Here is a 13,188-nt window from a genome sequence, read left to right on the forward strand (position 1 = left end):
CATCACGTCATGCTACATATGATAATTTATGATATGGAATCTTATTTTTTAATCACTCGGTTCTAGGTGTTTAAAAAAATTCCACTGTGATTATTTTCCTCGACCTGTGAGTCCTTTAGCTGCATGTTTTCTAATTTGCAAACCCACGGGTTTTTTTTCTGGTTATCTTTTTGCTCCTTTGACACTTTCACAGAAAAAAATACGAGAACCTCTTTGTGACTTCAAGTTAGGCAAATAGTTCTTAGATATGACACCAAAAGCATAATCATAAAAGAAAAAAATTATAAACTGAACTTTATTAAGAGTAAAGGGAGTTAACACGGTGGCTCAGTGGCTTAAGAACCCAGCATAGTGTCCGTGAGGATGTGGGTTCAAACACTGGCCTCGCTCAGTGGTTAAGGAGCCAGAGTGGCCACAAGCTGCAGCAGAGGTTGCAGATGTGGCTTGGATCTGGCATTGCTGTGGCTGTTTTATAGACCTGCAGCTGTAGCTCTGATTTGACCTCTAGCCTGGGAACTTCCATATGCCTCAGGTATGGCCCTAAAAAGAAAATAAAAGTAAAAACCTTGTGCTGAGAACGATCCTCTTAAAAGAATACAACAAACTAGAGACTAAGAAAAAATATTTGCATAGGACTTTTCTTCAGAATACATAAAAAATAAATTATGAATTAAATGTTCTTAACTGTTGCAAGGCTATTCAATTTATCTGGTTCATCTTGGATGAATTTTGGTAGTTTGCATCGTTCAAGGAATTTATTCCATCTAAGATGTGGCATTTTTGCATATAGGATTGCTCATGGGACTCCTTTGCTAGACTTTTGATATCTATGGGGTCTTCTTTTTTTCTTTGTTAGTCTTGCTAAAGCATCAGTAATTTTATTGATCTTTTTAAAGAGCCACCTTTTGGTTCAATTGGTTTTTCTCTTTCGTTTTTCTGTTTTAAAATTCATTGATTTCCATGCTTGTCCTTATTATTTCCTTCCTTCAGGTTTACTTTGCTCTCCCTTTTCGAGGTTCCTCAGAAGAAAGCTTAGGTGATTGACCGTTCTTATATAAGCATTTAAGACTCTATAAGCCTCCCTCTAAGCACTTAGGTGCACCTTGCGCATTTCGATATCTTGTATTTAATTTTCATTCTTTTATTGTTTTAAGATTTTTATTTTCTCTCCTAGAGTGGAGTTACAATGTTCTGTCCATTTCTGCGGTGCTGCACAGTGACCTCGTGATGGGCTGTGTTTTAATTTTTGTTCCGTTCACAATGTTTTCTCCTTTTCCGTGAGACTTCCTCTTTGGGTCATTGATTCTTTCAAAGGGTGTGGCTTAATTTCCAAATGCTTGGATAATCTTCGCTCATCTTCCTGTTACTAATTTTCAGTTTAATTGCATCATAGGAAAAACTTTGTAGGCTTTAAATTCTTTTTAAATTTTGTTACGATTTGTTCTGGGATCCAGGATATGGTCTATCTTGGTGAAGGTGACCTTGAAAATCTTGCGTTTTTCTGCTCTGTGGCGTAGAATGTTCAAAGTGTCATTTGGATTTAGATTTTAAAGGTATTTTCTGTTCTTTTCCATCCTGCTGGTTTTCTACTAGTTCTTTTATTGAGACAGGAGTGTGGAGGGCTCCAGCCTTAGCTGTGGATGTATACACTTCTCCTCTTCGGTTCCATGAGTTTTTCTTCATGTATTTTGAAGCCCTGTTATTGGGTGCATACATATTTAGGACTGCTACATTAGTAATGCATCGATCCTTTTCATCATTGTACAGGGCCCCTCTTCATCCCCAACAGTTTCTTTGCTCCAAAATCTGCTTTCTCTGAGACTAATACAGCTGCTCTATGTCTAAAGAGTTTGAAATTGTATTAGCTATGTTTTTCCTAGCAATTATATATGTATATTTCAAATCCCCTTGGTTGTTATTTATAGGTTTCCCCCCTCAATTACTTTTCAAGCTTCTCTTTTATTTCCTCTAACATATTTGTGTTATCTCTTAAGTTTGATAATTTCCATTTTGAAGTCTTTTTGTGGTGGTTGTTGTTGTTTGTCTTTTTAGGGCCAGGCGCATGGCACATGGAGGTCCCCAGGCTAGGGGTCGAAACAGAGCTGTAGCTGCTGGCCTGTGCCACTGCCACAGCAATGCCAGATCCAAGCCATGTCTGCAACCTACACCAGAGCTCACGGAATGCAGGATCCTTAACCCACGGAGCAAGGCCAGGGATCAAACTGCTTCCCCATGGATGCCAGTCAGATTCATTTCCACTGAGTCATGATGGGAACGCTCCCATTTTAAAGTCTTTATAGGTTTGAGTCTACTGTTTGTTATCTCATCCGGCTTTTACTTCCTCATGTTTTGTAATTTTTTACTGGGAGCTGCTCATTTTCCTTGAAACTTTATGGGAATTTTTTGAGGCTGGGTTTAAAGTTGCATCTACTCGTGTTCCTTCCAATAGCCCTGTTTTTGTGGATACTGCTTCCATTTTACAGATAAGAGAACAGACTCAGCATGGCTAAGCGACCGTTCAAGGCTACCTGCGCAGGACGTGGCGGGTAAGACGTGAACCAAGGGCTTTTGACTCCTAGGTCCATGTTCTTCCCCTAGTTTGTCGAGCCCAGTCTCTTTGTACTCATAGGAATCCTGCCTCCACTTCCACGCCAACCCTCTCACAGGTTCGTCTTCATTCCCTTTGGTTTAGGAGGGTGTGGCTAAACCCCGAGCGGCAATCTTGTGACCCAAGGTTACCTGGAGTTGAAAGGTGAGTATTAGCTTGGTACATTTCTCTCAATAGTGTGGACCATTCTTTTCTCTCATTGTCCTTTCCAGGGTGGTTTTCTCTTTTTATAAATTTAATTTTTATTTTTCATTGAAGTACAGTTGATTTACAAGGTTGCGTTAATTTCAGGTGTACAGTAAAGAGAATCAGTTACATATACACGTATATTCATTCTTTTTCAGAGTCTTTCCCCATAGAAGTTATTGCTGACTGTTGAGTGGTGTTATACAGTAGGTCTTTGCTCTTTATCTATTTTATATATATAGTAGTGTGAGTATGTTAACTCCAAACTCCTAATTTCTCCCCCTCTACCTTTCCCATTTGGAAACCATAAGTTTGTTTTCAAAGTTTGTGAGTCTGTTTCTGTTTTGTTAATAAGTTCTTTTGTATCGTTTCTTTTTTTTTAGATTCTGCACATAAGCGATACCTGATATTTGTCTTACTTTGTCTGACTTATCTCACTTAGTACAATAATATCCAGGTCCATCCTCGTTGCTGGAAATGGCATTATTTCTTTTATATTTTATTTTTATTTTATTTTATTTTTTTGCTTTTTAGGGCCACACACGTGTCATATGGATGTTCTTAGGCAAGGGGTCGAATTGGAGCCACAACATGGCCTAGGCACACCCTACGCCATAGCAATGTAGGATCCGAGCCAAATCTGTGACCTACAGTGTGGAGTGTGGCAGCTCGTGGCAATGCTGGATCCTTAACCCACTGAGCGAGGCCAGAAATGGAATCTGCCTCCTCATGGATACTGATCAGATTCATTTCCACTGCACCACAAGGGAACTCCTGTTCTTTTTTTTATGTTTGAGTAATATTCCAGTGTCTCTATGTAAGGCATGGTTTGCCTTTGATCTGGGCTGATGAGAATGATCTTGGATAGCCGAGCTTGGCTGGACCCATTGCAAAACTAGTGCAATGTTTGGAGAGAAGAATGATGAGAATAAGAAAAGGAATCATCCCCCAGATTTCATCACCAGGTGCTTTTTCAGATTCTCCATCACCTCCTTTCTCCCTGGTGGTACCCAGGAGGGGTACCCACACTCCGCACCATAGTTTGTAGGATTCAGATGTCCCGATGGCCCTCTGGAGGGAGAGACCTGATGATACCACCAAGAAGTGCCGGGGAGGGGTCACCGTCCATGGAGTAAACTTTACATGCGAAGGAGACATTCGTATGACATCGCGTGAATCATCGCCATTCGCTGGCCTCCGTTCACCTGCATCATTGTGTGGCCACCACTCTCTTGACCGTCCTGAGAGGAAACCTTATGCGCTGAGTAGTTTCTCCTGATCCTCTCCCACCGTCACCCCGAGGTAGATTTTGAAGAGTCGCAAAAGAGAGATGCGGGTCACTTCGAGGTTCCTGCTCAGGCACCTGGTGTGTTTCTGCACTGCGCCCCCTTCCCTGGACATCGAGCCTCCTTCACGTCCTTAGCTCTCACTCCTGCCACCCTCACTTGAACCTCCCCCATCAGGGGTCAGTATTGGGTCCTCCCGCTGGCTCTACTTCCGAGATGAGGGCTTCTCAAACTTCACTGTGCAGAGGAACTTCTTGGGGATCTTGTCTCAAAGATTCTAGTTCGGTGGGTCCAGGTGGGGGCATTCCTAACACACCTCCAGGTGATGCTGAAACAGGACCTGGATCAAGACAATGCTGGCAGGTGAACACAGGATGCTGTCCCCCTGGGATGGTGCTTGAGGAGTCTCCAGGATGATGCTGAACAGTGATATTACAGCTACTTCACAGAGGCCAATGTCGGGGCCCACAGTGGTTTCCTGGGGCTGCCATAATAAAGTACCGAGGAACAGGACAGCGTAAAACAACAGAAATTTATTCTCTCATGGGTCTGGAGGCCAAACGTCCAAAATCGGAATCAGTGAGGTGGCTTCCTCCTGGAAGATCTTGCCTCTGTCCTGGCTTCTGGTGGCTGTCCAAGCTCCTTGATGCTCCCTAGTTTGCATCACTGCAAAATCTCTGCCTCTCTCTCCACGTGGCCTCCCTCGGCGTGTATCCTAATTTCCTTCTCCTTATAAGAATCAGACATTGCATGTGGGGCCCATGCTCATCCAGTAAGACCTTGTCTTAGCTTGATGACATCCACAAAGACCCTATTTCCAAATAAGCTCCCCTTCACACGTATGGCAGGAGGTCTTCAATGGAGCTTTTTTTTTTTTTTTTTTCTTTTATGGCCACATCTGCGGCATATGGAAGTTCCCAGGCTAGGGGTTGAGTTGGAGCTGCAGCTGCAACCTAAGCCACAGCCGCAGCAACACAGGATCCAAGCTGCTTCTGCAACCTACGCTGCAGCTTGTGGCAACACCAGATCCTTAACCCACTGAGCAAGGCCAGGGATCGAACCTGCATCCTCAAGGACACCATGTCGGGTTCTTAACCTGCTAGCCACAATGGGAACTCCTAATATAGCTCTTTTAGGGGGTAGAATTCAACCCCCGTTTTGGAGCCAAAGTTATGCCACCATTCAAGAGCAGGTCCAGAATGCAACTACATGGCTGTTGCCACTCCTCCCCAGCCGCTGCTACTTTGGGGGAGAGAGGAGAAGGGAACCCCCAAACCAGACACATGGAGGAGACCAGGCACCCGAGAAAACCAGTTGATTTTGTAACCGCAGTAAAATATTTCCTTTTCTGGAAAATGTCTATCCCCTATGACGGTCCATGCACTGCTGTGTATTTTATCCCCAGTCTCTGGAAGTGGACACAGAGACAGAGAGAAACCATTGTATTAGAGCTAATTTTTTAAACATGCATAGCAGAATGGGTGAAATTGAAAAGACTAGCGCCAAACATTTCCGTGGATGTGGAGCTACTGGAATTCTCATATAATACTGGTGTGAGTATAACAGAGGGGAAAAAAAAAACTTTGGAAAACTGTTTGCAAGTTTCTTTCTTTCTTTTTCTTTTTTTTTTTTTTTTTGTCTTTTTAGGGCTGCAGCTGTGGCATATGGAGGTTCTCAGGCTAGGGGTTGAATCAGAGCTACAGCTGCTGGCCTACAGCAATGCCAGATCCGAGCTGCATCTGTGACCTACACCACAGGTCACGGCAACACCAGATCCTTAACCCACTGAGTGCGGCCAGGGATAGAACCTGCGTCCTCATGGATGTTAGATTCATTTCCGCTGAGCCGCGACAGGACCTCCTGTTTGCAGGTTTCTTATGTAGTTAAACTTACATCTTTCCTGTGACCCAGTGATTTTTTACTTGTGGGAATTTATCCAAGATGAATGGAAATAAATATGAACAAACATTTTCATACCAAAAAATTATTATATCATTACGGATTATTTCCCTATATTAAATAGGTCTATTCTGTTGTGGTATTGAATGTTACAGCCCTAGAATTTATTCCGCTTCGTGGTGGCTGCTTTGAGCCAGCTTTGGGTTTCAAAACCAGATAACTAAGATTATTGGGATTCTGTATACATTGAAATTAAATTGATTTGGCATGAAGACCTGAACAACTTGATTATAAGCATGTGAATGGGCACTGTAACATCATTTGTAGTTGGTCACAGACCTTTTAAGATTCATTATCTGCCCGTTTGCTGCCTTTAAAATAAATGCAGGTACTGGATGAGTTCCAAATAAAAATAATTTTAATGTAAAAAAAAAATGCAAACCTCTGTGAACTAGCTGACATTTGCCCACACAAACACTGCTATTTCAGGTCAGAAGACTTTAAGCCATGCTTAACGGAACATCTGCTTTGTAGCAGCTGGACAAAATAGGAAACTCATTTTTGCTCATGTAACAATAAGCATTGTAGCAGCTAAACTCAATGCCAATTACTACCCTCCGTGTTGCATGTCTATTCCCTAATTTAATTCTCACAACAGCTTGTGAATCTGCATGGCTAGTATTAGTACTGCTGCTCCAGTTTTTTTCAGGTGAGGATACGGCAGGTACGTTTCTTGGCCAAGTTCATAGTGCTGGTAGCTGGTGGAGGAGGCAGGATTTGGAGTGGACGGTCTGGCCCTGGATTGAGTTCCCTAGGTCCATACTGAAGGTCAGAGGCAGGTCCTCAGGGTTCCGGGGCTGCAGGTGTCCTCAGGGTCCTTTGCTCTCTTCCTCTACCGTCCTTGTCAATAGCTATTCACCCCTGGCATCCCATGCGCTTCTTGTGCAGACAGAATGGAGTGCGTTTTTTCATTACTATTATTTTTTATTTTTTAAATTAAAAAAATATTTTTGGCTGCACCCACGGCATGCGAAAGTTCCCCAGCCAAGGATTGAACCCAAACCATAGCACTGACCTGAGCCACAGCGGTGACGATGCCAGATCCTTAACCCCTGAGCCGCCAGGGAGCTCCAGGATGTGACTTTTAAAGCTCTTTCTCGAAGATTCCACCCAGTGTGGATGGCTTCTCCTTGTTCTGCATCCCGGGGCCAGCCCCAGGTGTGAGCGCTGAGTGGTCCAGGCGCTCCTCTTGGGAGGAGGAGAGAAAAAGAGATCCCGGGCAGGAGACTAGCGGGACTCTCTCTGCATCAGTCCAGGATGGGTGATGCTGTAGCAATAAGCAAGTCCAAGTCCGGAGTGGTCCTGGCTGCGCTGTATCCATCCTGAGAGGCAGGTGTCTCTGCCGTCTCTGCCCCCGGACACAGCTGACAGCAGCCACTGTGGCAGAGCATACACTGGCTCCTAAACTGTCACCGGGGATTGGCACACGTCCCTCTCTCTCCTTCTTGTGGCAGCATGTCATATGGCCACGCCTAACTTCATGTAGCTGTGGAAGGGCAGCCCCACCCCTTGCTGGCAGGGGCAGCAGTCATGGCCAGGGTCCTGCCCCATCACAGTGATGGACTGGAGCTCACTGCCAAGGCGCTGATTTGATACCTGCATTTCCGGGCTGGATCGTTGTACCCACGCTTGCAGGATTATTGTGAGAATGAAACAAGAGGGTGGAGATAAAACTCTGAAACGCATGCTTCAATCCCAAGTCCCTGGCACGGCCAGGAAGGTGCCAGCCCCCACCTGCCCCTCATCCTCCTTCAGCTCCCTCCATGCCAGTTGCTGGGCCCCGTTGCTGGTCCCTGAGGGATCCGGGCATATTTCTGACTCAAGCTGTTTACATTGGTTCTCCCTCTGCCAGGAACAGTCTTTGCCCCACAGTCAGATGGCTGGCTCCCCCTACGCAGTTATCGCTTTCTAACCGATCTGCCCTAGAGACCGTGGTGACCCCTCACACCAGAGCCTCATCCCCTGCTTGCTTCTCTTCACAGAGCTCATCTCGACTGGCCATCCCATTGGATGTTTGTTCCTTTATTTTTAACTCGGTCTCCCTCCCCGAAATGCACGCTCCATGAAGACAGACTCTTGAACAGTGCTTGCTCCTAGAACATTCTTGTACTGAGTTGACTAGTGTTTCCCCCCAAAACCTGTCCTTCCAGCATCTCTGAAGTTGACCCCATTTGGAAATAGGGGGGTTGCAGATGTAAGACGTGAATATGAGGTCAAATTGGAGTAGGGAGGACCCTAAATCCCATCTGTTTGGGTCCTTATAAGGAAGGAACGTTTGGTCGCAGCGATGCAGGGAGGAGGCCGAGCGATGCCGGAGGCAGAGACTGGAGTGATGCTGCCACAATTCAAGTAACACTGAAGATCGCTAGCAGCTGCCGGAAGCTAGGGGGCAAGAAGGTCCTCTCCTAGAGCCTTCAGAGAGAGCATGGCCCTGCCAACACCTTCATTTTGGACTTCTGGCTTCCAGAGCTGTGAGAAAATACATCTGCCGTTTTAAGTTACCCTGTTTGGGAGACTGATACATTTCTCAATAAATAAATACTGTTGGATGGTTGGATGGATGGTTGGATGGATGGATAGATGGAAAGGTGGATGGGTAGGTGGATGGGTAGGTGGGTATTTGGATGAGTGGATGGGTGAGTGGACAGATAGACAGATGGGTGGTTGGATGGATGAATGAATGGATGCATGAATGGATGCATGGGTGGATGGATGGATGGGTGGGTGGGTGGCTGGATGGGTGGGTGGATGAGTGGACAGGTGGATGGATGGATGGATGGCTGGATGTGTGGCTGGGCGGGTGGATGGCTGGATGGGTGGCTGGGTGGCTGGGCAGGTGGATGGCTGGATGGGTGGCTGGGTGGCTGGATGGGTGGATGGGTGGCTGGGTGGTTAGGGGATATGTGGATAAATGGGTGGATGACTAGATGGGTGGGTGGGTCGATGATTGCAGGGATGAGCGGGTGGATGGTAAATGAATACACACCGCTCCGTGCAGTGGTTTGTAATGCTCTGTTAGTTTGGTTCCCCCCTGTGTGTGTTGCTCAAGGACATGGGTCTTTTCGTCCAGGTGTCTCTGGTACGTAGTGGGACACGACGTGTCTGCTGAGTTGATGCCTGTGGGGATCTGGTGTGTTGTGCTGGTGACCAGGAAGCTCCAACAGACTTGCCTTATAAAACGTGGCAGACATTGCACCCTGAGCTCAGAGGCTCAGTGGGAAAGGAGCGTGGGAAACGGCTCAGACCATCCCTGGCCGCCTGCAGGCAGCAGGAAGGGACCAGGCTCCAGGGAGGGAGGTTCTGAGCAAAGGGGTGGACACAGTGCGGCTGCCAGCCAAAGCAGTGCGGGGAGCTGCCTTTGCCCCAGAAATGGTACCAGGGCAGTTTCTCTCCGGGCACGGAGACTGGCAGGGAATTTCCTGGAAACCATTGTGATATTTCGGACGGTGCCCCGGAGGCCTTCGTGGAACCCTCTGACAATGAGGAGAGGCCTCACTCACACAATGAGAGCACTGTTGCTCCTGAAATTTGGGGTTTGTTTTTTCTTGAATTTGTGGGTCTTTTTTGGTTAAGCAAAAGTCTTCTAGCCTTGAGATTTTAATCATCCAAATTAGTTCTTTAAAAGTCTCCCGGGAATCAACCGCCCTGCCCCAAGAGATGATGCTGAAGTTTTTGAACTAGAGAACCAAGAAATCTCTCTCAGGAGTTCCCTGGTGGCCTTGTGGTTAAGGACCTGGCATTGTTGCTGTTGTGGCACGGGTTCAACCCCTGGCCTGGGAACTTCCACATGCCACAGGCACAGCCAAAAAAAAAAAAAAAAAAAAAAAAAAAAAGAAAGAAAAAGAAAAAAGAAAGAAATCTATCCCGGTGGAGGCAGTCAGTTGGGATCTTTGGAAAAAATCCCCCTCCCTCCCCAGGTGAACTTGAACGTCAACAAGAGGGGACAGCCTTGGAAGCCAGGGGCCTTGTGGGTTTCCAGCGCGTGGCCCGCAATCGCTAGCCGCCAGCCCTGCCCTTTCAGAAAGGACGGGCCACACCCGGGGATGGGATTAGCCAAACATCTTTTCAAATGCTTTGGGTTCAGCAAAACCCCACATCTATCTGCCAAGTTATTTTTCGTTTAATTATGAAAACTGGGTGTCTTCCAAGGCAAATTTAATCCTCGTGTTTCTGATTCATCCATCCTTAATTCATTCGCATGCTTTAGAAGCGCTCGCTGGTGTCTGAGCCGCCCTGGGCATCTCTTAAAAGGCTTTCCTCGCCCCCTCCCGCTCGCCCCCTTGTAAACAGGAAGTTGCATTTTGCCAACATTGAATGAACTTGAACACCAGGACGACTGAGCTCAGCTTGAGACCCAGGACCCTGGACTTTCAAGAGCGTTCTGGGGGGGTTATGTGTCAAACATCCTCTCCCCTGCTGTTGTGAGCGACTTCCACCACAGAGTGACAGTGGCGAGGGGACTGCAGGACGTAGCCAACTTGCATCTGCGCTCTGCACAGAGCCACTCACGGGGGCGGGCGGCGTGGGTCTGGGGGTCTCAGGGGGTCTCAGCAGGCCGTGCCAGCTTTAGGGGGGAAGGTGCACGTGATGGCTCAGGCAGCCTTGCCTCATTTTTTTTTTTTTTCCCAGGGCCACACGTGCGGCATATGGAAGTTCCCAGGCTGGGGGTCGGGATCCAAGCTGCATCTGCGACCTAGACCACAGCCCACGGCAACGCCAGATCCTCAACCCACTGAGTGAGTCCAGGGATCGAATCCGCGTCCTCATGGATGCTGGTTGAGTTCGTTTCCTCTGAGCCACAGGAGCTCCCCCACCTTGCCTCATGTAGGGCGCTGCTCTCGGGGCACAGATCTGCGTTGAGTCGGGTGGAAAAATGAACCACGGTCCCCACGGTTTTCTGCTCAGGGGCGCCGCTCAGCCCTTGCTTTCTGCCCCCACCCTCGCTCCTCTCCCAGGATCTGGAGACCCTCCCTCCTGCCTCTCGTTTCTCCGTAGCTCCACTCGCCCGCCAGCCCTCTGTGCAGGTCCCTCCTCCTCCAGGAAGCCTTCCTGTCTGTCCTCTGGAGCCCCCGGGGGCCCTTTCCTCTCCCAGTGGGTCCCCTTCCGTGACTAGATGACGGTCTCTGCATTTCCAAGGCGGCGTAGTGACCGGCAGACCAGGCGGCAGGGCACCCAGGTCCTCCCCTGCCCGGTCCCCATCGCCCCGGGTGCCCAGGATGCCTGTCTGGGCCTCAGTTTCCTCATCCGTAAAACCGGGGTCGGGGGCCCTAGAGGGTGTGATTGTTTCCTGAATCTAAAAGTGGAATGTTCTGGTCTGCGGCCTTGGCCAAACTGCCTTTCCCATCCCTGGTTCTCGGCTTCTACGGCTCATTTGCCAGAAAGCCATGGCCCTGAGAACGGTTTTTGGGAGATGGACTGTCCCCGGATGGGCCCCCGGCCTGCTGGTCCCTGTGTCGAAACAGGGTAGCGGGACGTGTGACGTCAACGCAGGACACAGGGGCCCGGGGGTGAACTAGGTGGGGTTCGGCTGGCAGGGCCTCCTCCCTGGGGGTTATAGGCACTCTGGTCTGGCTGGTGCCACCCAGCACGATGGGCGATGGAGGCCAAGGATACGTTTTTAAGGTTTTCTGTGGCCCTAGGCTGTCCCATGTGCACGGTGGCACTGGTATTGTCAGTTCAGAGAAAACAGCACGGTGTATGTGTGTCTGCGTGTATGTGTGTGTTTCAGGAGAAAGGGTGGGGAGAGGGGCGGGGGGGGGGGCTGGGTGATGGGGGAGGGGAAGGGGGACTCCAGGCCATGTCCTTCGTCTCTCCAAACATTGCATCAGAGGAGCAATATTTTTCCTACTCGGAGGCCGAATGGGTTTGCAGGATGAGCTTGATCCAGGTAATCCTGAGAGAGGAGAGAGCCTATGGGGAACAGAGAAAGCTCGCAGCGCCTAGCACCCGCTTCAGCATCAACTCTCTGCCCCCGGGGGGCTCCCATGGAGTGGCCCAGGATGTGGGGCTGGGCAGCTGGACAGCAGCTGGGGGCTGGGGCGGCTGATGCGTTCCCGGAAGGGAGTGGGGTCCTTGGAAGTGGGGGGTGGGGGAGGGGGAGGGGCTGGCCTCCCGCACACACAGAAAGATGCCTCTTTCCCACGGATTCTTTGGGGGCTGGTGGAGCTGGGTGGGGGCTTCCGCTGGTTTCCCGTCCCCTCTCTGAGAAGCCAGTCGGTTAGTGTTCCAGCAGAGTGGTCACCTCCCTGGGGGTGCACCGAGGGTGAAGGGGGGTCCCCTGCAGCACCCAGGGCCCCCTGCGGACCATCAGGGCCCTGCCCAGGGCGGCTCCAGGCCTCCGGGGCCCCTCACGTATCAAGCCCCGCTTCCTCCCTCAAGTGTTTTGAAGCTCCAGCCCTCACATCGGACTGGGCAACGCTCTGGCCTTACAGAGATGCCAGCAGGGGGTCTTCTATTTATTTATTCAGTTATCCAGCTCTATTGATCGTCTTTAAACCTGCAAGTTGAAGTTTCTGAACGGCTGATGTGGGCACTCCGTTACCAGATCTAAAAATAAGCAGTGCAGCGCCGCCGCAGCCCCCGTTGTTCCCGTCCCACCGACGCCATGCACGTCGCAGCAGACGCCTCTCCACCCTCCACCCTTCACACCTGGCGGCAGATCCAGTAGCTGCAGGACAGTGTTGTTCATGCCACACACAGCCTACTGAGGGCACCTGGAAACTTCTAGGCGGATGGGGCGGGCAGGCTGGTTCTGATGGTGGATGGGGGCTGGGAAGGGGTGGGGACGACGTATGGGGCAGCAGGGGCTCCGGCTGGCTGATGTCAGACGCCCCCGCCTCTTCCTTGAGGCTGGTCCAGCACCTCGGCTCCCTGGCCCTGGACTTGGCCGATCTGGAGCTTCAGTCCCCTGGCCGTGCGCTGGACGGGTTGCCTTCGGGGATGCTGGGGAAGGGAGGCAGGTCTGGTTGCTGGGGCTGCAGCAGGCAGGGAGCCTCTCAGTCCTGGCCCTGAGGTCTGGCCCCCAGCAGAGCCCAGCAGCAGGAATTCTGACGCAGGGGAATGTCCTGCTTGAGCCTACACCTGCCCCATCTCGCCTCCTCTCACCCAGGTCTCTGCAATAGTGTTGTCATGCCCACGAGAAGGGGCCCA

The sequence above is a fragment of the Sus scrofa genome, chromosome 2, assembly GCF_000003025.6.
Source record: "Sus scrofa isolate TJ Tabasco breed Duroc chromosome 2, Sscrofa11.1, whole genome shotgun sequence".
Classification (NCBI taxonomy): Eukaryota; Metazoa; Chordata; class Mammalia; order Artiodactyla; family Suidae; genus Sus; species Sus scrofa.